We start from the raw sequence: 20292 nt of genomic DNA, 5'->3' as shown, positions 1-20292 counted from the left end.
ACTTTGTTACCGCCTCTCTTGGGTGTCACCTACTCTTATCTACTACTGATGTGCCGGGGGAGATTCTGTCCCGTAACATTCCGAAGTTTTCCAAACGCCTACAGGATATTGGTCTGAAAATAGCTTTGTTCTGAAAATCCCAGGATTCAACATTTGTTGAAGTGAAAAGGATTGTTAGAAAATAGGCTTCCAGGAATATAAGTTAGCATGTATTGTTCATTAATAAATTAACCTGAGTTATTTTATTAGCAAGGCGATACCCAGAACTGAGTTAGAGCCCCTGTTCACTAAAACATGAATTACATGTTGAGATGACAGAAATAGGGTTAGTTTATTCCTGGAATTGAAATCATAGAATCATAGGTTGGAAAAGACCTCCAAGGTCATCCAGAGCAACCTCCATCTGTCACCAATATTTCCCACTAAACCATGTCTCTCAGTACAACATCTAAACGTTTCTTGAACATCTCCAGTGTCAGTGACTCCATCACCTCCCTGGGCAGCCTGTTCTAGTGCCTGACCACTGTTTCTGAGAAGAAATTTTTCCTAACGTCCAACTTGGATCTCCCATGGCACAACTTGAGGCAATTCACTATAATCCTATCACTAGTTACCTAGGGGAGAGCAGGCCGACCCCCACCTCACCATAACCTCCCTTCAGGTAGAAATCTGGTTTGTGAAAATAAAAAGCAAAAAACAAGCAAACAAAAATGCAAAAAAAATCTCAACATAAAAGACCTTTATATCTTGCAAATCCTTGTTTTTCATGAGTATTTTCATGAAAAAGAGCAAACCCCATCAGCTACGCCGTCTCAGCCATTCCAGAAGGTATTCCATACCACAATAGTTCACAGTTCTCTTTTGGATCCTTTTTGTATCTGTTTTTCCCCAATTGTTCAATGTATCTTAAGCCATCTTGAAAGCAACTCAAAGAACACTTGCATGCATGACTGCAGCTTGGGTGCGTGGGAGCAAGTTTTGGGGATTCAGGAGCTACTCCAAGTTATGCTTTTGTAACTTGAGAGCAGAATTTGACCTGCTGTGTCAAACAGGACAAAACATTAACACTCTGCTCCTAAACTGGTGGCAACTTAAATGCTGCTGAGTGATGAATCAGCTTCCTAGATGTAGAAAAGAGCTCAAGTCACATATTGAATTAATTTGCAAAGAGATAGCTGTTTATTTACTTTCAGTGCAGTTAATTTGTCACTTTAAAACTGACCGACTCTATTGGTTTATGCACCGCCTCTTGAAATTCGTGAAGGTAAGCAGGAGCATGAAGTACAACAAATCAATATTTTTGGCTAGTGCCTTAATGAAAAGAAGACTGCAGTATCCATTATAATCATTAAGATATAAACTGGGCCAAATTCATCCTGAAATGCGAGCAGGCTGGACTCCAAGCAAGTCTGTGCTTTCAGCAGAATTCTGCTCGAATGCATTATTTTTATTCTTCTGCAATATTCCAGCATAGTGGTGTCAGCTGTGCCTGTATTCCCTGGGGTGTGCTGATACCCAGAGAAGCTGTGGGGGAGCCTGAAGACGAATGAGTTTTACTGCATGGTGGATCCTCACCAAGCCATGCTGCCATGTGCTTTTTGGCAGGATGGATTTGTTCTTGATCCTCTCTAGATGGATACAGTACATTTAACTCCAGCTGAGTTTGACTTGGCTGCTGGGGCAGGTACTTCTATTAGTATTTCTACTTTCAGGTCTGAGCCTGTGGTTCATCGTGAGCAGGCTTGAGATTAGCCCACATAGAACCACAGAACCATAGAATCACCAAGGCTGGAAAATACTTCCAAGATCATCCAGTCCAACTGTCTGTAGGCCAATATGGATCATTTTGCAAAGGATACATGTGCAAATTCTGATATTGCTGCTGTTTTGTAGGATATGGGCTTCACTCACTATGGTTCTTCATCTTGTGTTGTGGAGAACCAGATTTGAGGATCGTTGCTGTTGCATTACAGCATTTGCTGTTAAATACTTCAGTTCATAAGCAAAATTTTACATTTATTTGGTCTTACAACCTCATGAGTAACTTCCCTCTTTGTTTCTCTGGATTTATTCTAATTTCCCTTACCAGGGAGTGAAGCCATTACAAATCTCTATATCAACAGAAACTCTCCATCTGTAGAAGGCAGCAATTCCTGACCTCCTCCAACTCCAACCCCAGTTTTCCACTAGTACCTTAGCCAGTAGTGGGTGATGATGATTCCTGGATTTACAAAACAGCTCATGAGTCACATCAAAAAAAGAGGGAAAAAAAAAGGCTTTTTTGGAGAAAACTCTTTATTGTTTCCTATCTCAGCAGTTTGATGCCAACCTAGGTATACAGTTCAAACTCATTGATTTTCTGTCTTGATCGGCCTATTCGTCGCCTCTCGGATAAATGTCATAAGCTTGCCATTGAAAATACCTACGCAGAGAGGTGTGTAATGTGATCTTGCCACTTTTGGATTCTCTTTTTCCTTCTGTGTTCCTTTCAGGATCTTTTTTTTTTTTTTACATCTCTTTTCTCTTGGACTCGAGATGTAATGTACATACTGAAATGTGATCATCTGCAGTCAGAGCTAGGCTTTCCTTATGGGCAACAGAGAACAGTTGACTGGAAAATATAATTTATTACATTCCAAAGTAAAAATATGAAATAAATTGGTTGAGTCATGCTCTAAAAATTCTCTGGACAGGAGCATCCCACCCTCTTTTCTGTCTATAGAAAGGAAATAAAATCTTGTTCTTTGTTCTTACTGTCAAATGTGGGTGAATAGCATAAAATCATAGAATCACCAAGGTTGGAAAAGATCTCTAAGATCATCCAGTCCAACCATTCACCTATCACCGATATTTCCCACTAAACCATGTCCCTCAGTACAACTTTTTCCATATGTATCTCATGGCTATGGAGGACCTCAAGGCTTTTCTTTGTCACTGATACCACTCCTCACTGGGTGTATTTCTCCATACTACCCACCAGCCTCCTAATTTCAGTTCCTTAGAAAAGAATTGTGTAAAAATCCTCATATTTCCAGAGTGCTGTAACAGGAAATGACCAAAGATCATATAATTATAGAATTTTTGAAGTTAGAAGAGACCTTTAAAGGTCATCTGGTCTGTCCCTGCAAGGAACAGGGACACCTATAGCTCAGTCTGGTGCTTGGAACCCCATCCAGCCTGACCTTGAGTGACTCCAGAGACAGATATTTACCACCTCTCTGGACAACCTGTGCTAGTGCTTTACTCTCCTTATTGTAAAAATAAATAAATAAATACATAAATAAATTCTTGTATTCATTCTAAATTATATGTTAAAAGATGTGTTAAAGGCTTTTGGGATGGCAGCATGTTCTGAGATTTCATCCTAATGATAACTCTGATGGATACAATTTGTCTTTCAGAAGTGGTCTCTGTCAGAAATCTCTACTGCCATCTTAAATTGCTGGATTTTCTCTACTCTCATACATATACATTTGCAGTGTTAATACCACAGCAAAGTGATACGTTTTTGCTGTCTGGGAGCTTGTGGGGACTCCAGCAAATGATGGGCATTTGATGCCACCTGCCTTGGTGGAAGCCAACAGTATTTCGTCTTAGCTTAGCAGGGACTTTGACAACTACCGAGATTGCCTGACTTTTCAAGAAGTTGAGTTAGATGAGGTCATTTCTAGCCTAAATACTGACATCCTCTTTCTCATTTTTTCATGATCTGTGGTGCAGCTAAACATAATTTTGTACTCCAGCTCCACTTTTTAGTCTGGCATGTGTTTCTACTCTTTGCACAGTTGATGTAACAGTCTGGCATTAGAAGAGTTTCTATATTTACCCCTACTTTACTTCTGGTTGTACTAGCAATAGAAAGGGAATGAGCTGAGTTCTAGAGGAGCAGAGAGATGAGGCATACAGCATCTTCTACTGCTGAGTCTTCTGTAGTCTTGGCAGACTTGGCATGACAGCACCCCAGGATGCAGGTAATGACTAACTCCATTGCTTGGGCAGGAAAACTGAAGCCACTATCTTCTGCTGCCTCTTAGGAAAGCACTGTAATATCTCAAATTGTACTGAAATTTAACATGTAGGGGAAAAAATAGTGGTGTTAAAGAAACACTTCTGGGATATTTGATTGTATTGCAAAGCCGAGCCCATAACCATGGATTTAAAAAAACACTTTTGAAACTTCGTAGAGCTATTTTCTAAGATTATTCAGCAGCTTGAGCTCCCTGATTTTACTGGGACCTGAAATTTTGGCATTAGATGGCAATCATTTCCACCCTTGCACAGCCCCCATTAATAAGAAGGCAAGCTGAAGGATGACCTCGATAAATTACTATCCTTAGGTGTTTTCAGCCCTGACAAATCCAAATGAGTAAGCCAAGTCTGTCTTGCACAGCATAGAAATCTTAAAGATGATGTTAAATAGAAGTGGATTTCAAATTATTATCAATTCCATGGATTTGCATTGCCAAGCGTAGCAGTCTGATGTATTTTGAGACCTCTTAAGGTGCCTCAGGAGTGATTGAAATTCCTGACAAACTGTTGCTGGCATCCAAAAAGAAGCCAGTTGGTGTTGGAAAACCCTAATCATGGCTTCAAACGAGTAATAATGGAAACAAGAAACACTAGACTATATAGTTTACAATAAAACAGACCTGCCGGCTCTGTTACATCTGTCTGGCAGAAGGGGATAAATGTATTTCTTCAGTCTCCTTGCATATTGTTGCTGTCTTCTAAAACAGTTTTCAGTTATTGTGTGTGCAAGTTAAAGGATACTTCCATTTATTACAATCTGAGTGGTCTGATAAATATTTATGTGGGACCATTACCAGTGTTTCCTTGAAACGGAATCAAGTAAAAATGAAAATGGTTTGTGATATGCACTTCCTTTTTCCCTGACTTGTTTAGCAAAGCATGTAAGAGCTGGTGACTAAATCTGTGAAGACTCACTCATAGACTTGAACTCATTGTGGAGTTTTGAGGTATCAGTGTTACAGACGTTGTTCATTTTCCTGGTGAGTGCAGGCAAAATTAACTGCTGAGAGCAAGCATTTCTGAGCCACTTAATTAGCAGAGGCTTCTAAAAGCAGTTTTAAGAGTAACTTTAGGCTAAGAGAAGAGCCAGTGCATGCTGCTGTGTGCTGGCTCGGGAAGGGAGGGTGAGGATGCTCGCAAGATTCGTTGCAGCTGTCCCCTAGGGCTGGCACTGGTTGGTGCTGAGCCAGCTCTCCTTCATGGTTCTCTATGGGAAGGAGAATGCTGGGTTGCAACTCCAGCCAAAAGTTGATCTGTCGGCCTCTGTCTGTGTCAGGCATGAGTAAAGCATTCCTAGCAGCAGCTATTTTGGAGTCTGCTGCAATGTGTTATCATTAATCTCTGAGTTATCTCTGGCAACTTTTAATAGGGCAATCTTCCCATCATTTATGATATCCAACTTTAGGAAAGTAATTGTTAACACTTCTCTTTTTCTTTAAAATTAGTTGTGGTAAAGAAGAAAGTGTTTTTTTTTTTTTTTTATAAATTCTTGCTTTGTGTATTTATAATTTCCCTGTCACCTGTAGCTATAAATTGGTAAAAGAACAAGGCCAGTCTTGGTTTCACTGGAGTGAATTTGTTTAAGTTTTTATTTAACAATACAAACTCTAAAATAATGCCTCAGCTTACAAAAATATTTACTTGAAAGAGTCCTTTATATCATTTTGACATATTTTGAAAGTTTCCTAAGTGAGACCAGCCATGCAGACTTGTTCCATTCAAGCTGTTCAGCCCTCTTGGCTTTCTATCCCATGAAACAGCTCATGATGTACAGCTTTCATAGCTAACTGTTATTTGCATGGTTTTTCTTCTTTGGAAAGTGTTTGGAGAAGCTCCTTTATTATTAAGGATGCTCGTGATAATAGGACACTTCTCAGTCTCTGAATAAATTAGAATCATAGAATAGTTTAGATTGGAAGGGACCTTTAGGATCATTGAGTTGCAACTCCCCTGCTGTAGGCATGGTAACTCCCTTTAGACCAATTTATTTATTAATAAAGAAATACAGTTTTTATTTCCTCCTTTACCTTCATTTGCTTACAAGAGTATTTTGTACCATTGTTTTCTGTTACTCTTTCCCTTAGCTTTTTTTACTCCGAAGTGACCCCTACATTATCCTGTGCATCACAGTCCCTTAAGTTACACCCAGGTGCTCCTGCATAAAGCCATGGGACCAAGCCACCCACTCTCCTCTTAGACATAAAATTTCATTCCTGTGTCTACTATTTGGTCTGAGCATCTGAGCACCAGCTTTATCCTGGCATCACTTCCGACCCTGATCTACCTTCACATATGAGTGATTTGTGGTAATTGAGAGAAAAAGGAAAACTTTGGGGAAGGAAAATCCATTTTAAATCTTCCAAGGCACCAGTGGAAGTCCATAGCTGTGAGAAGTGATGTCGTTGATGCAAAAGTGCATGTTTATTTGTGCTGTGGGCAATGCAAGAGTCCAGTCCTCCTGGAATGTACTGAGGAAAAGGAAAATGGATGTTAACGCAGTGTCTGAGATTACATGGAACCACTTCACAGCACTGCCTAATCCTTTTCTGAAATGTGTCCAAGAAAGAGGATTCCCTGGTGACCAATAATATCGAGGACACACTTCCCATCTGACCCGTGCAGCGGATTGTGAGGCTTTTTAGGAAACAATAAAATTGGACAGAGGTGATCAGGAATTTCTGGGACTTGTTTGGTGGCACAGAGAGATGGTAACACTGGAATGATAAAAAATCTAAGTCTGTACCTTTCTTCCCCTGCTTCAGTACATACGTAGTGTCAAGAATTTACCCTGGAAGTTGGCTTAAATTATGCTTTGTACAAAGTTGTTCTTTCTCCAAGGACTGCATATAGTGGTGAATTGGGCACTCTTCCACTTTTTATTGCTCTCACTGACTAAAAATTATATCACATTTCAAGACTTAGGTTGGCTAATTTCAGCAGTCAAGTCTTGGAACTTCTTAGGTCTTTGTCAATAAGGTAAACTTTTTTAAACAGTCCTTCCTCTGTTGGAACAACAGCTCTCTGTTTGTACATACAGGCCTACCTGAAAATGGATGAGCAGAGTTGAGCTTCTACAGCTCACAGAGCAGATTCTTTTGATTTGTAGTCTGCTGTTTAATGTAAACATCTTTATTACATTTTATACACTTATGGTGTCTTATTAACACTGAAGTGTTGCCAGTAAGAAATAACTGAGAGAAAGCCAAACTCTGTGCATGTGGGTGGGGAGCTTTCATTGCAGTTGGTTTTCATTAGGCATTTAGACTAACGAGTTTTTGTGTTTCTCAAACTTGAGTTGTCCATTGACATTGACTTGATCATTTTCTGCACGCCTCATATGAAAAAAATACTTAGTCCATTCACATGCAGTGAGCAGACCGTCACATCCTTTACTTTTTCCGTGGTTGTTTTGAGGTCACCTCTGCAGGATCCATGCTGCCGATGTTCTGCTGCATACAGGGCAGGGTGTGGGGTAGGTAGCTGCATGCTCTGTCACATGCAACCCCTAAGATTTCTTCTTGTAGAAGAAGAACTGAATGCTTTTCAGTTACTTTGATGGTATTTTCTTGTAGTTGAGCAAAATGTTCTCATGTTGCAGGTGTAATTGACAAGTTATCTGAAATGACAGACTTGAGAAATATTGGTAACCTGGTCTAGTGGGAGGTGTCCCTGCCTATAGCAGAGGGCTTGAATGTGCATGATTTTAAGGGTCCCTTCAAACCCAAATTGTTCCATGATTCTATATTCAGCTCTGGGCTGAAGAGATACAGATATTTGTGTCTAGAGATTGAGCTGGGTGGCTGCTTATTTCAGTGAAAATAACAGATTTTGGTTATCAATCTGAGCTTCCCATACAGAAAATAATCTTATTGAGAAGCACAGGTTTGTGGACACTGGAAGAGTCCCAGTCACCAGCCCAAGCCAAACAGGGGCAAAAGGAGCTGTGCACAGGGCTTGGGAGGGGAGCCTGCAGCACCAGCAGCACATGGCAGTGATGCCAGATGCAGCCTGATGGGTGGCTGGTGAGAAATTGTGGTGAATTAATGAGATTTTTCAGTTAGAGCCAGAAATGTAAATTCTATCCAAGGCAAAATGTGGGTGTCTGCATGCATGTAGCCATTAACTGATGGATAATCATCCTAGCGACTGTAAGGAACAAAATTAAGCTTTCCTGCTCTAATTTATGAGAAGACTAATTATTAAGAAGTGTTTACCTTGGCCTGAAAATAATCTGAATGTATGTGGTTTTAAACAACCATCTGTTTCCACAATGTGAGGGCTAGATTGGTCCTTTTTTCACAATCGAAGTGTTCTAGGTTTTTTTTCAGCTTTATCAAAATATGCATAGCAGATTTGTTTCTGATTTGCAGATCATTGCAGTCCAAAATGACTTATGCCTATTTATTGGGCATTTTTCCTCTTACTCCATTCGAAAGTTGTGATGATCAGGTGTTCTGGAAATGTGACTCTGCACACAGATTATTAAAAATAGTTTTGCTTCTCATCACTGCTTCAGTTTATAAGGTGAGATTTTGCAAAAAAGAACAAACCAAACCCTCACTACGAATCAGTAAAATTTTTAATAACTTTTTTTTCCCCAAAAGCTTTATTTTTTTATGAGAGAATAACTATGGGCTTTAATTAAATTTACCGGGATACTTCACAGTCCCCAAATACCTTTCATCTAAAGTACACAAATTATTTTTCACATTTTAATGAAGGAAGCTCTTTGATGTACAATGTTTATGTAGTTTTCCATTTTAGTGATAGGTTGTGAGAGGCGCAGATAAGTTAATAGTTTGATTCTTTGAGGGGGGTTGGGAATGGCAGTGTAGAAATGCAACACAACAGCAGGAACTTGGGGTGTTCAGCATCTCTGTTACGGGGCAGCACTTTACCACAACGTACAGTGAGGTGGATTTTTCTGACTCCCACGGTGTCTTGCCATAGAAAACCACCCATCTGATGCTACACAGGATCCTGGAGCTGGTGTTAAAAGGAGCAGATTTTTTTGTTTCTTCTTGAGATGCACTGCAAGGACAAACTGATTTGCACTGTTACTTCTAATTGCCTCTCTTAGTGTTTGTTTTTTAACCTTGCTTAATTATCATTAGGCAGTAACTCCGAGGTGATGACAGATCGCAGTCCAAGTCCATGATTAAGGCAGTTCCCTCTGGGACCATAGCCCTACGTTTTGCTGGGAGGAAAAGCACTTATAGCTATGAGCACCAGCAGCTAGATGCAATCAGAGGACGACAGGAGCCCTGGGCACAGAGCACAGAGTGAGACCTATGGCCGGCTCAGCCATTTGCTTATGAGATCTGGAGTGTGTTTGCCTTTATCAAGAGGCCGTCATTTGAACAGTGTGTCGTTTGGCATGGGCAGCAAGCAACTCCTGATGTGCAGAGCATCCTTCTGGAGAAAGGAAAATGATCAGATGGGGAGAGAGCACCCACAGGTACATTTGGGCTTAAGGTTGGACTCAGTGATCCTTATGGGGCCCTTCCAACTAAGTATGTTTTATGACTGTGATTAGAGAGGAAATCAGGACTGTTCATGAGGATGGAAAAGAGCTGGCATTGAGCTGTGCTGTCCAAGGAGTAAATGACAAAATCTGTTTAATTGAGACCTAATGATTTTAGGACTGCTGACTTAGAATTTGCCCTTCACCATTTGTTAATTGTCAAAAAGCAGTTCTGCTTCTCGCTAAACATGGAAGGCAATATCTGAATTGCAAACTATAATGAAGCACTGGAACAGGTTGTCCAGAGAGGTTGTGGATGATCTGTACCTGGAGACAGTCAGAGTCAGGTTGGATGGGACTCTGAGCAACCAGGTTTCTCTGTTCATTGCAGGGGGGTTGGACTAGATGGCTTTTGAGGGTCCCTTCCAACTCAAGTAACTCTATGATTCTCTGATTCTAGAAAGTTTGAATTTGTTGATTCTGAAAGGCAAGTGCTGAACTGCTATACTGTTAATAGCACAGCTATTTCATGGGGATTTCCTTTTATTGCTTAATCTTTCATAATGAACATTAATCTGTCACTGGCAAAGATAAAATCCATCTCATTCTCAGAAAATCTGCTTCTCTTTGTCCATATCCACAAATTAAAACCACTCTGACACTGGTTAGAAGTTCTGTCTAGACACTGAGTGTGGCCAGAATTAACTGAGTGGTTGCAGGGAGGAGAACTGTGCTGCTCCACTCTGCCAGGTGTGATCCAGTCCACTTTGATGAGAAGGTTCATGCTTTCCTGGAGAGTCCCCACAAGTAATGGGAACCTCTGACAAGGGAGCCATGATTCCCTTTCTCTGCTCAGCTGGTTCTGGGAATCATAGAGTAACAGTTGGAAGGGCTTCATAAGGATCATTGAGTCCAACTCCTGGAAGATGCCATGGTCTGCCTTGCTCCAATTCATAGGAGAGAGAGGAGGTTCTTTTAACATCTGTATACCTGGCGTAAGATTATGAAACAACAATTCAAATGTTGGTCTGACCAGTTTAATACAAATCTTAATTAGGGAGATGGGGAAGAGGAGGACGGACACTATTATGAATTAGGTAATGGGGAAGGGAAGGAGGGTGATAGAAAAGATAGGAAAGAAGAAGCAAGGAGTCTTTATAGGAAGCAAGAAGAAGATAGTCACCATCATTGATCCAGCGTCGCTCGTAGTACAGCCATTGATCTTCAGTAGTGGTGGGTCGTCGGGCAGTGACGGCAACGGTACCCATGATGATGGTGGCCCCTTTTCAATGCTTTCAAAGTGGTCGAGTCAGCTGCCTTTGGAGTGACAGCTCAAATCCAAAGTGGTTGAGTCAGCTCTCCTTGGAGTGACAGCTTCTGGCTCTGGGATCTCAGCAGAAACTCCTTTGTTCCTATCTTCTGGGTCTTGCCAGAGAAGAGGGAGCAGGGATGCCCATCTGCATCCTGTTTTTCACAGGATACGATGGTATCATTCCCCAATTTTCCCATACCAAGCTGGAGCTATTTAGTCACAGGCCAGATCTTCCACCAGTAAACACTTCTGAGCACTCTCTTCCGGAGGCAAGCAGCTGTGGAGGGAGGGGCTTTCAAATGTCCACAAAGTGATGTTGATTGTCACACGGTAGCACCCATCACTTGCCTCCTCAACAAATCAATCAGAGTCTTATCACAAGAAATAACTCAGGAAGCAAGCTTTGAGCCAAAAAAACAAAGAAGGATTCTCACACCACCCTGTGGCTCAAAGATTGCTTGAAATGAAGCATAAGTGACCCTCCATGGTGGTGAGGAAAAGGGAGAAAATAAAGACAGCAAACAAGCAGGAGGGAAGGAGGAGGGGGAGGAAGGGAAGCAAATCGTTACACAATTACTACAAAAGATTTCTTGGGCTTGGCTACAAATGTTGCCCTGATCTGTTGGACTTGTCCATCAATACAAGTGGTTAGAAAGTACATGGAGGTTACAACTCATTTTGTAAGTTGAATAAAACATGGAATCGTACAAGGAACAAACATAAGAGTTGCAACAGCACACAAGATAGAATACGTTTCACCCATGGGCAATTTGTTTAGCAACTTTTTCATTATCATTCAATTTTTAGACAACAGTTGAAGTCATTCAGTTTGCCACAGACACCACCCGGTGACTCTTCAGGAGTGGTGACACAAATGTTACATAATGAATAACGGGTAAAAAGTGAAAAGAGACAACTGTACATTTGGCACTAACCATTCATTTAACAATAACCAATAATAATAAATAAATAAGTAAAACAAACAGAGGTATTTGTGTCAGCTGCTTTCCCCACCCAGGAACTCCCAGTGTAAGCCAGGATCCAGATGGGAATTCTTCAGTAGAGGTTGTGGTGTTTATGAATAGCCATACAATAGTACACTTCAGTTAATTCACCAAAAGCGTACCTAGTCCAATTTGACAATACGTGGACTTGCCATGTAATGTTTTCTAAGATGACTTAGTGTCTTGAGAACTTTCCACTTGAGCATTTCCAAAGCAGTTCAAATGCTGAGAGATAATAAATACTAGTTTGGCAAGTTCAAGTATTGTTACAGCCTATAGAACTTTTCACAGGGTAGTGTGTGCAGGATAGCCCTCAGTATAAACCATAAGAGAGGTAATCCCAGAAACATACACATCTCTTATAGAAACTTAGGCACTTTCCAACAACCATGTTTTGGATGTAACTCTTGGACTGGTGTGACACTGAAAAGCATCAGTGCAAAAGGCTTTGTAATAGATTTCTTTTGTGACCACATCTAACAGATATTAGATGGGTCCCTTGATTCAATTCCCAGTTTGTCAGGAATTTGGAAACACTGTGGAGGAGTTACATGCAAATTGTAATCAATTTGATAAAAAAGGGTGAAAGAAGGAGTCAAAAGGAATGGTATCATGTGCAGGGAGTACCAGTAAGCTAGGATGACCTGTAAAAACTCTGAGCCCAGTTGTGAAGTTTAACAGATCCAAGGACTGATATCGATCACCACCTACACCCACAACAACATGAAACATAACACTATTGCAACAACAACAAAAAAAAATGTAATCAAGAGGTATATTCAGTATTCTAGAGTGATCAAATCTTCAGTATTTCTATCACAAAACACAAAGGGTTAAAATTAGCTATTAGCCTTTTCTTTGTCCAATCAAGGTCCCACGGGAATCTTCTGTAAAATAAAACAAGACACCAACTTGTCCTTTCTGGGCTTTTTTAACGTGGTTAAAAAATGAGAGAATAATCCGGCAAGTGTTGATTTCATATTCCTTTTTCGGGATGTCTTTAGCCTTCCAAGGATATTTGTTAAGGGATCCCATTAAGGTTAGGGAAACTGGTCTCAGGTTAGCTGAGTCAACCGACACAGTCTGGCCGGGGAGGTAAGAGTGTTTCCCTGGCTTATAAGTCACTGGATCGTGACTCACAGGGATAACTGGCAAGAGCGGTGAGGCCTTTGGACAGAAGGTGTTAAATTGAGGTTCTGGTTTCCTTTTATTGTGCACTTTCTAATGCATCCACCCTTCACTGCCCCCATCCCGCTCACTCGGGAGAGACGAAGACATCAGTTTTCTAATGGCTTGGATTGCCGTTCAGGTTCCTCGGGAGAGGCCCTAGGAGCTGGGATTTTGCTTTCCTCAAGGTTCTTGAGCTTTTCTTCTGGCCACCAATTAACTGATTTCTCTAACCTGACTGTGGGTAATCCATTCATCAAATCTCATGGAACACCCCTGTGCCAGCCCAGTGTCCAGAGACAATTACGTTTATGATCAATATTTTGCCTACCTGTTTTGACTGACAGTGAAACCCTTCCAGTCTCACTGAGCTTTGGGCTAGGTAGCCTGGAGGCAAGGCTGACTGCTGCAAGTCTTACTTCCTTTGCTCAAATTTACTGGAGGAAGAAACCACTGGCCCATATTTTCTTCCATAGTTAATTAACTCTTGGGCAACCTCCCCCCCACGTCCATACTTTGTTTCCTGACTGCAGATGGTTAGGGGTTACAGTTCCTTCTAACACTGCCCAAGTTCTCTCTTCCTGAGAGATAGCCTCTATTTTTCCTTGCAGTTGTATACCTATAGATTTTAACGACTCTGGAAGCCCCCTAATTAAAGCAGTCATTCTCTCAGGACCAACGGGCATCATCATCAGTGATTCATGGTGTGGCTGCAGCTTTCTATCATACATCATTTGAAGAAAGCAGCCTTTTGAATACTCTACTAACTGATCAGTTGTTCCAGTAATGGCAAGAGGGTCTCCCCTTTCTAAAGTGTTGAGACCACCTGCCCAGTAGGTAGCCCTCTGTGTTAAGGACCAGGAAGCATGATTGTTGCCAGTAGTTAAAAATACTCCTGGTCCCCAGTAACCTTCTGGTGCCTTTTCCGTTAGCACAATTTGGTCTCTACCAATGAGACTAACCTTCCATACATACTCTGTCTCTGATTCCTTTGGAGAGCGGCTAAAATCTTTTTTCAGTTTTGCTAGTTCAGTGGCTGAGAAGGGAATTTCCTTAACTTTCATTTGAGGATCTAGATCCTCGCTTTTATTGAATGTATATTTGGTTTTTATCAAAGGATGCAATGGGGTTATTGGGGTTTCTAATTTGTCTAGCTTTGCCTTCATTCCTTGTAGTTCCTCCTGAGGAGGCACACAGCGCACCATTGCTACTTGCTCTGGATTTTCTGGGTCAACAATGTTGGTCTGACCAGTTTAGTACAAGTCTTAATTAGGGAGATAGGGAAGAGGAGGACGGACACTATTATGAATTAGGGTAATGGGGAAGGGAAGGAGGGTGATAGAAAAGATAGGAAAGAAGAAGCAAGGAGTCTTTATAGGAAGCAAGCAAAAAAATAAAGAAGGATTCTCACATGGTCTCCACTGTGGTTCCTGAAGGACACATCTAAACAGAAAAAGCAGTTACTTAATAATGAACATTATTATAGTTGAAGAATCCCATTTTTGCAGCAAAGTGAAACTGTGATTTCCAGATCCCTTTAACCTGGCATGTACAAAGCTCAGCTACAAAGCTGAGGGTTGGGTTGCCTTTTTAATGGCTGTTGAAGGTCTTATGCTGGATTAACATGACTGAGACCCTGTGGGTTTGAGTGCATCCATGCAAGTAGCTATGGGGCAATAACTCTCATTGTTGAAATTCATACCAAGATAAATATAGATAATCACATTTTGTCCACATAGGAAATTTGTAGTTTATTCTGTAGATGTTGTTCAATGGAAAGTTTTTCAGATGAAAGAGTTGCGAATTTAAGCAGGTTGGATGAATAGCATGGAAATAATACCTGGTCAGAACTGCTCCTTTGTCCAGGCTTTAGTGTGGAAGTAGCAGTAGTGAATGAGCTAGCAGGATGTTTGCTAAGATGCGATTTGGTGTGTTAGCTGATTAGGGTGGCTATTCGCTCCACTGTAGTTATGGTCTGCGCCCCTTAGCCTGGAGATGATAACACAAGTAAGAGCAGCTATCAGATGGCTAAAGCTGCTTACTGTATGTTACAGAAGATACAAAATCCCCCTGGTGGCGCAGCTAACCTTTTCATGCCTCACTTTACCTGTCTGTACAATAAGTCTAATGACCATCACGTTGTCAAAGGCATTTTTGTGCTAGTTATGATGCTCGCATGATTAATGGCTTTAAAATGCTACAAGTGATTTTGATGGAAACACACAACAAAGAGCGTAAATACGGTCACTTGCTATTTGAAGTTGAAGGGTGTTAAAGGAGAAGCCCCTTCAGGATTCACATCTTTCCCATTCTAATCTCCAAGGAAAACCGTAGTATCTCAGTGACCTACTTAAGCTCGTACATTTATTCAAAATAATTAATTGTAGAAATGTTACATTGACTGCACTGGGCATAGTCAACAGCCCCACAGTCAGGCTGCCCAATTCAGCTTTCTGGGCTTGAGTGATACTCCAAAACACGGCTCGATTCAAAGCACAGTGAAAACAAAATGGAAGATTAATTTCATTATCAAGTGAGATGAATCTTTGCTGTTGTTCCCTGCCTTCTGTGGCTGCAGTGCTTCTGTTGCTGCTTCTGTTACTGAGAGGTTGTACTTTTTGTGATGTGATAGATGAACTATCGAGATCTGGCTTCACTGCTAGGCAGAAGGAGAAGGTTCATGATGAATTCTGTCTCTGGACGGAGGGGGACCAGGAAACCTGTGTGACTGGACACCAGGCACTGGACACCAGCCCGGGGCATCGAAGCTGTGAAAGGTCTGGAGCACAAGTCTGAACTTGGGGTTGTTCAGTCTGGAGAAGAGGAGGCTTAGGGGAGACCTTATTGTTCTCTACAACTGCCTGAAAGGAGGTTGTGGTGAGGTGGGGGTCAGCCTCCTCTTGCAGATAACAGCGACAGAATGAGAGGGAGTGGCCTTATGTTCTGCCAAGGAAGGTTCAGGCTGGATACTGGGAGAAATTTCTTTTCCAAGAGAGTGGTGAGGCACTGGCACAGGCTGTCCAGGGAGGTGGTGGAGTTATCATCTCTGGAGATGTTGAAGAACTGTGGAGATGTGGCATTGAGGGTCACAGTTAGTGGGCATGGAGGAGACGGGTTGATGGTTCTAGAGGATCTTGGAGGTCTTTTCCTACCTTAATGATTCTGTGGTTGATTCTATGATTCTATGGGGCCGCAGATGAACACCCCAAAATGAGCAGCCTCTGCCCTCTGCTTTGGTTTTAGTGTGCAATATGAGCGTTGCCACACAGGAAAGCAATGGTGAGGGCAGTGCACACTGGGAGCTCCACTTCTCTCTTTATTTTCTTTGGTAAATAGCTTTGGCAGCTCCCAGCTAACCTTTGGTGTTGCATTTTTGGAGTGATTACCATGTCAGTGAGAAACCCTTGGTGTCCTTGTTTTAAATACAGCACAAGGCTCACCAGAGAGGTGACAGGAATTAACCTGAGCAACTCATTCCCGTGGCTGGGCTTTGGGCCAGGTGATGCGAGGCAGTACGAAAGGGGAGCACTTCAGCAGTGCCTGCAGCATGGAATGTTTTGGCTCGAGAATGTGCTGAAAGAACGAGTCAAACATAGTTTCAGGGGCTTGCCAAAACCTTTCCTGTGTTATGTGGCTTAAAAGACAGTAGTAGTTCTTTCAAGGAAGCATGCTTCATATTTCTCCTTTTTTTTTTTTTTGGCTTTATTTTCATAACTGTATTGACTTTGGTGACACAGGGAGTGGAAACAAGGGCAGAGATGTCCACTACTAGCCCTCCAGGCAGAGCTGCAGATTGTTCCTTTCTTGCATGGCTTTCTTGGCTTTCTCTGTGTTTTTTTTTTTTTTTTTTTTTTTTTTTTTTTGTTTTAATTTATTTTTAGTTTTGCTGCAGTTTTCTCCTCTTTGCTTTACATTAGTGTATGTGAGAATCTCCTCTCCTTGCCAATCTAAATGTCAAATTATTCCCCATTAAAAAAATCCTGTTGTCTTCAGGATGCAGTGCTTTAATCCAGAGTCATTTTTTTCATTCCTCCAAGTTTTTCACTAATTTGGAATTAAAGCACAGGGCTGGGCATCTTTTTAAAGATTTCAGGAGTGTGTTGCATATTGTGGTTGGAAGTTATCCCACGTCCTCGTGCCACAACTTGGCCTGGCTGTAGAGCCAGGTCTTAGTAGTGTGGAAGAGAAGCTTTGACTTAATAGAAATGCGCTGGGGACAAGACAAACCCATAGGTTAGCGATGCTGCAGCCTTGGTTGAGTTGCTTGATTCCTCTAAAGTTAATTTATTGATTGAATTCTGTGTTTTAAAGATGTGGGAGCCTTGAAATGGAAAACCTTACAAATATTTTAAAGAGTTATTAAACTACATTGCAGTAAAATAGCTTTCCCTGTCCCTAATCGTTCATACTGTGTTTTTCTTTTTCTGTGAATATGTCTTTGTGTTTCTAATCAGAGAGTGGTTACACTGCTAACAGTGATAAGCAAAGGCAACAAGGAGAGGGAATATGTTCCCCAGTCTTTGTCACTAGCCTCCAGTTTGACTTTTTCATTTGTGGTGGTGATAAGCGATGCTGGAGTGTCTCCTGGGCAATGCACTGCCTGTGCGGTGTGATTTATGGGCCGCTGTTTTCGAGAAGCTGCAATATTCTGCCTCCTTCGAAAGAGAGGTTTAAAAACATAAAAAGTTGGGAAAATATTATGTCTTTTAAAAGCAAGATTCACGAACAAATGTATATATCTATTGTGTCACCATACAGATGGGCAAAAAACGTTTAGTTGTCATGGCAGCAATATGTACAGTATCACAGAAGAACTAAAAATAGAACAAAAAAAAGAAAGACTGCCTTGCCAGTTGTTAAACTGTGGCAGCAGCTGCTGAGCTGGAGTTTTCTTGTCTTGAAACTTGAATTCTGAATACTTCAGACCACGTTTCTTGTCAGCAGCAGTATCTGTGCCTTGTGATTTTCTGCAATTGGCCTTCAGAGCTGCTCACGCTGGGAGACATCAGTGTGTCCATGTGTAGCCCTTTATTTAAGTGCTTTCTCTGGGCTGCTAACTGCTCTCAGGAAGCAGATCCAGGATAAATTGCCATTTCTTAGGGACGTGGTTTAGTGGGCAGCATTGGCGGTAGGGGGATGATTGGACTACATGGTCTTAGAAGTCTTTTCCAATCATAATGATTCTGTGATTCTGTGGTTCTGTTTTGGTGTCCATTTAGGTTTGTGTTTTGCTGGGTGTGATGGGACTCTGATCTCACTGATAAGGAATTATTTGGGCCATAAGCAATGTTCCTGCTCATTTTATACGCAGGCATACACGCCTGTCTACATGTTTAGACAGAAGTGAAACATGTGCTGTGTCCTTTGTATTATGTTATGTATTTTTTCCATGACGATATTGTCCATATTTTTAAATCTAACATTGGCTATCTTGATGTTTATTTTCCCCACTTACTAAGACTTGGAAAAAGAACTATAAAACTTCTTCCAGGCTATTCATTTCTCTTTCTGCTTTTCTGTGTATGATGTGGTAGAGAAGAATTAGATTACTACACTGTGGCCGTGTTTTAGCTCTCCCTTCAAATGCTTGATTACATTTACAGAGAAATGGAAATGCATTCCTATTATTCATTGAGGTATTTCTCCCTGAAGGAACATTCTGTGCAGGAAAATGAGACAGTACGGAGGGCTGCACTGTGGTGGTGGTTGGGAAGCAATGTGGTTGCATGCATGCCAGCATGGGGTCAGGCCATGCTCTTCATCCCAGCCCTGGGCTTTGGCTGTGACATTGCTGTACCTGGAGAGTGGTCTGGGTTCCTCTGTCCAAAATGTGCATCTGATCACACGTGCTCTTTCATCCAGGGCACAGCTGTGAGTGTGCCTCAATAACAGCAAGGATTGAAATGATCTGCCAATGGAAAAATGATTGGTAGCAGCAATTAAGTCATTTTGGTAGTGAACTCAGAGCTGTTGTCAAGATTCCTTCCTTTGCCATGTCCTGCTGCATGATTCTGAGCTGATTTTTAAAATGTTCTACAAAAAGAGAACTGGGAGCTTTATCTTCTACTTCACTCCTGGCTACCTGTTATCTGCTCTATGAGTTTTCTGTAATATTGCAAATGTTTGGAGTTCATCCTCTTGGTTACTGAAAATGAGGTGTAGCCATTTCCATTTAAATGATTTTTTTTTCCCCTCCTGTTCGTGGCATTTCATTTTTGGAATAAATAAATAAACAGAATGCCAAGCTCTCTGAAGGTCAAAACTGTTTACAGAGCTCTTTCCTACTTGGCTCTGTCTTTAAAATAAATAAATAAATAAATTGGGATTTCTGGGATTTTAGGATTAGTTAATGTATTTACCCAGCCTTTAGAAGGTAATTTTCATAGGATAGAGAGATCTTGTTTACAATGTGTATAAAAAGATTAAAAGGAATTAATTTTATTGTGTAAGAATATTGAGTAATCTCCTGCCTTCTGCTGTGAACCTCTCATACCTTCAGCTGTGTTACACTTTCTACTTCTTAATCTTCAATTAACTAAAAAGCTTTCTCCCACTTCTAATTCTCTTGTTGCCTTCCAAAGCCTTCTCTAGCAAATCCAGACATATCCCAGTGTGTGTCCTCTCCACCTGCCCATCTGTCTCAGGTTGTCTTATTGTCCCTGCCACCAGACTGGGGTCTGATTCAGCTAAGTGCTTTTAACCCAATGAAGCCAGTGGGATTTCAGTGTCTCTCTGAATGTCTTGCAATAGTATTAGCATTACCCTTTTCTGAACTCAGCCCTTTGTGAATTTAATGTTTCAGTCTCCAAATGGAGCAGTGCATAGTTGCCTGTGTTGTGTAGACAGAAAGCTGAAGCCCAGGGAAAAGATACCACTAGCAAGGAAGACTTGCTTGGAGTCATCTTGTGATCACTGAATATTTAAGAACCTTCTACCACTGTAGTTTAGGCCTTAAATGCTTCAGGGCAGGTTGGATATTAGGAGACATTTCTTTTCCGAAAAATTGTGGGGCACTGGCACAAGCTGCCCAGGGAGGGGGTGCAGTCACTGTCCCTGGAGGTGTTCAGGAACCATGTACATGGAAGGACATGGTTAGTGGAGATGGGCTGGTGTTTGGACTAGATGATTTTGGAGGTCTTTTCCAACCTTAATGATTCTATGATTCTATGGTTCAGTGCTTTAATTTATATCACTTGACAGGAAAATGACGATGATTTCTCTTTCCTACGTCATCTCCTCCTGCTTTCACAGCTGCTGATTGTTTCTCCTCTTTGATTTATGTGATCCTTAAGTCTTTACTTGTATATGGGGGTCAG

The 20292-nt window shown here is 41.3% G+C and overlaps 1 protein-coding gene and 1 pseudogene across 9 annotated transcripts in view; one reads left to right on the top strand and one right to left on the bottom strand.

Annotated features, from left to right (window-relative positions):
* The window catches only part of FAT3 (FAT atypical cadherin 3), a 451950-nt gene that overhangs the window by 106289 nt on the left and 325369 nt on the right, over positions 1-20292 (top strand). The gene's annotated exons all lie outside the window — the stretch shown is intronic.
* Positions 13087-14181, bottom strand: LOC146545827 (uncharacterized; annotated as a pseudogene).

The sequence above is a fragment of the Meleagris gallopavo genome, chromosome 1 (assembly GCF_905368555.1).
Source record: "Meleagris gallopavo chromosome 1, MGAL_WU_HG_1.1, whole genome shotgun sequence".
In the NCBI taxonomy this organism is placed as follows: Eukaryota; Metazoa; Chordata; class Aves; order Galliformes; family Phasianidae; genus Meleagris; species Meleagris gallopavo.
Note: the sequence above shows the minus strand (reverse complement) of the source record. Positions and strands in the feature narration are given on the sequence as shown.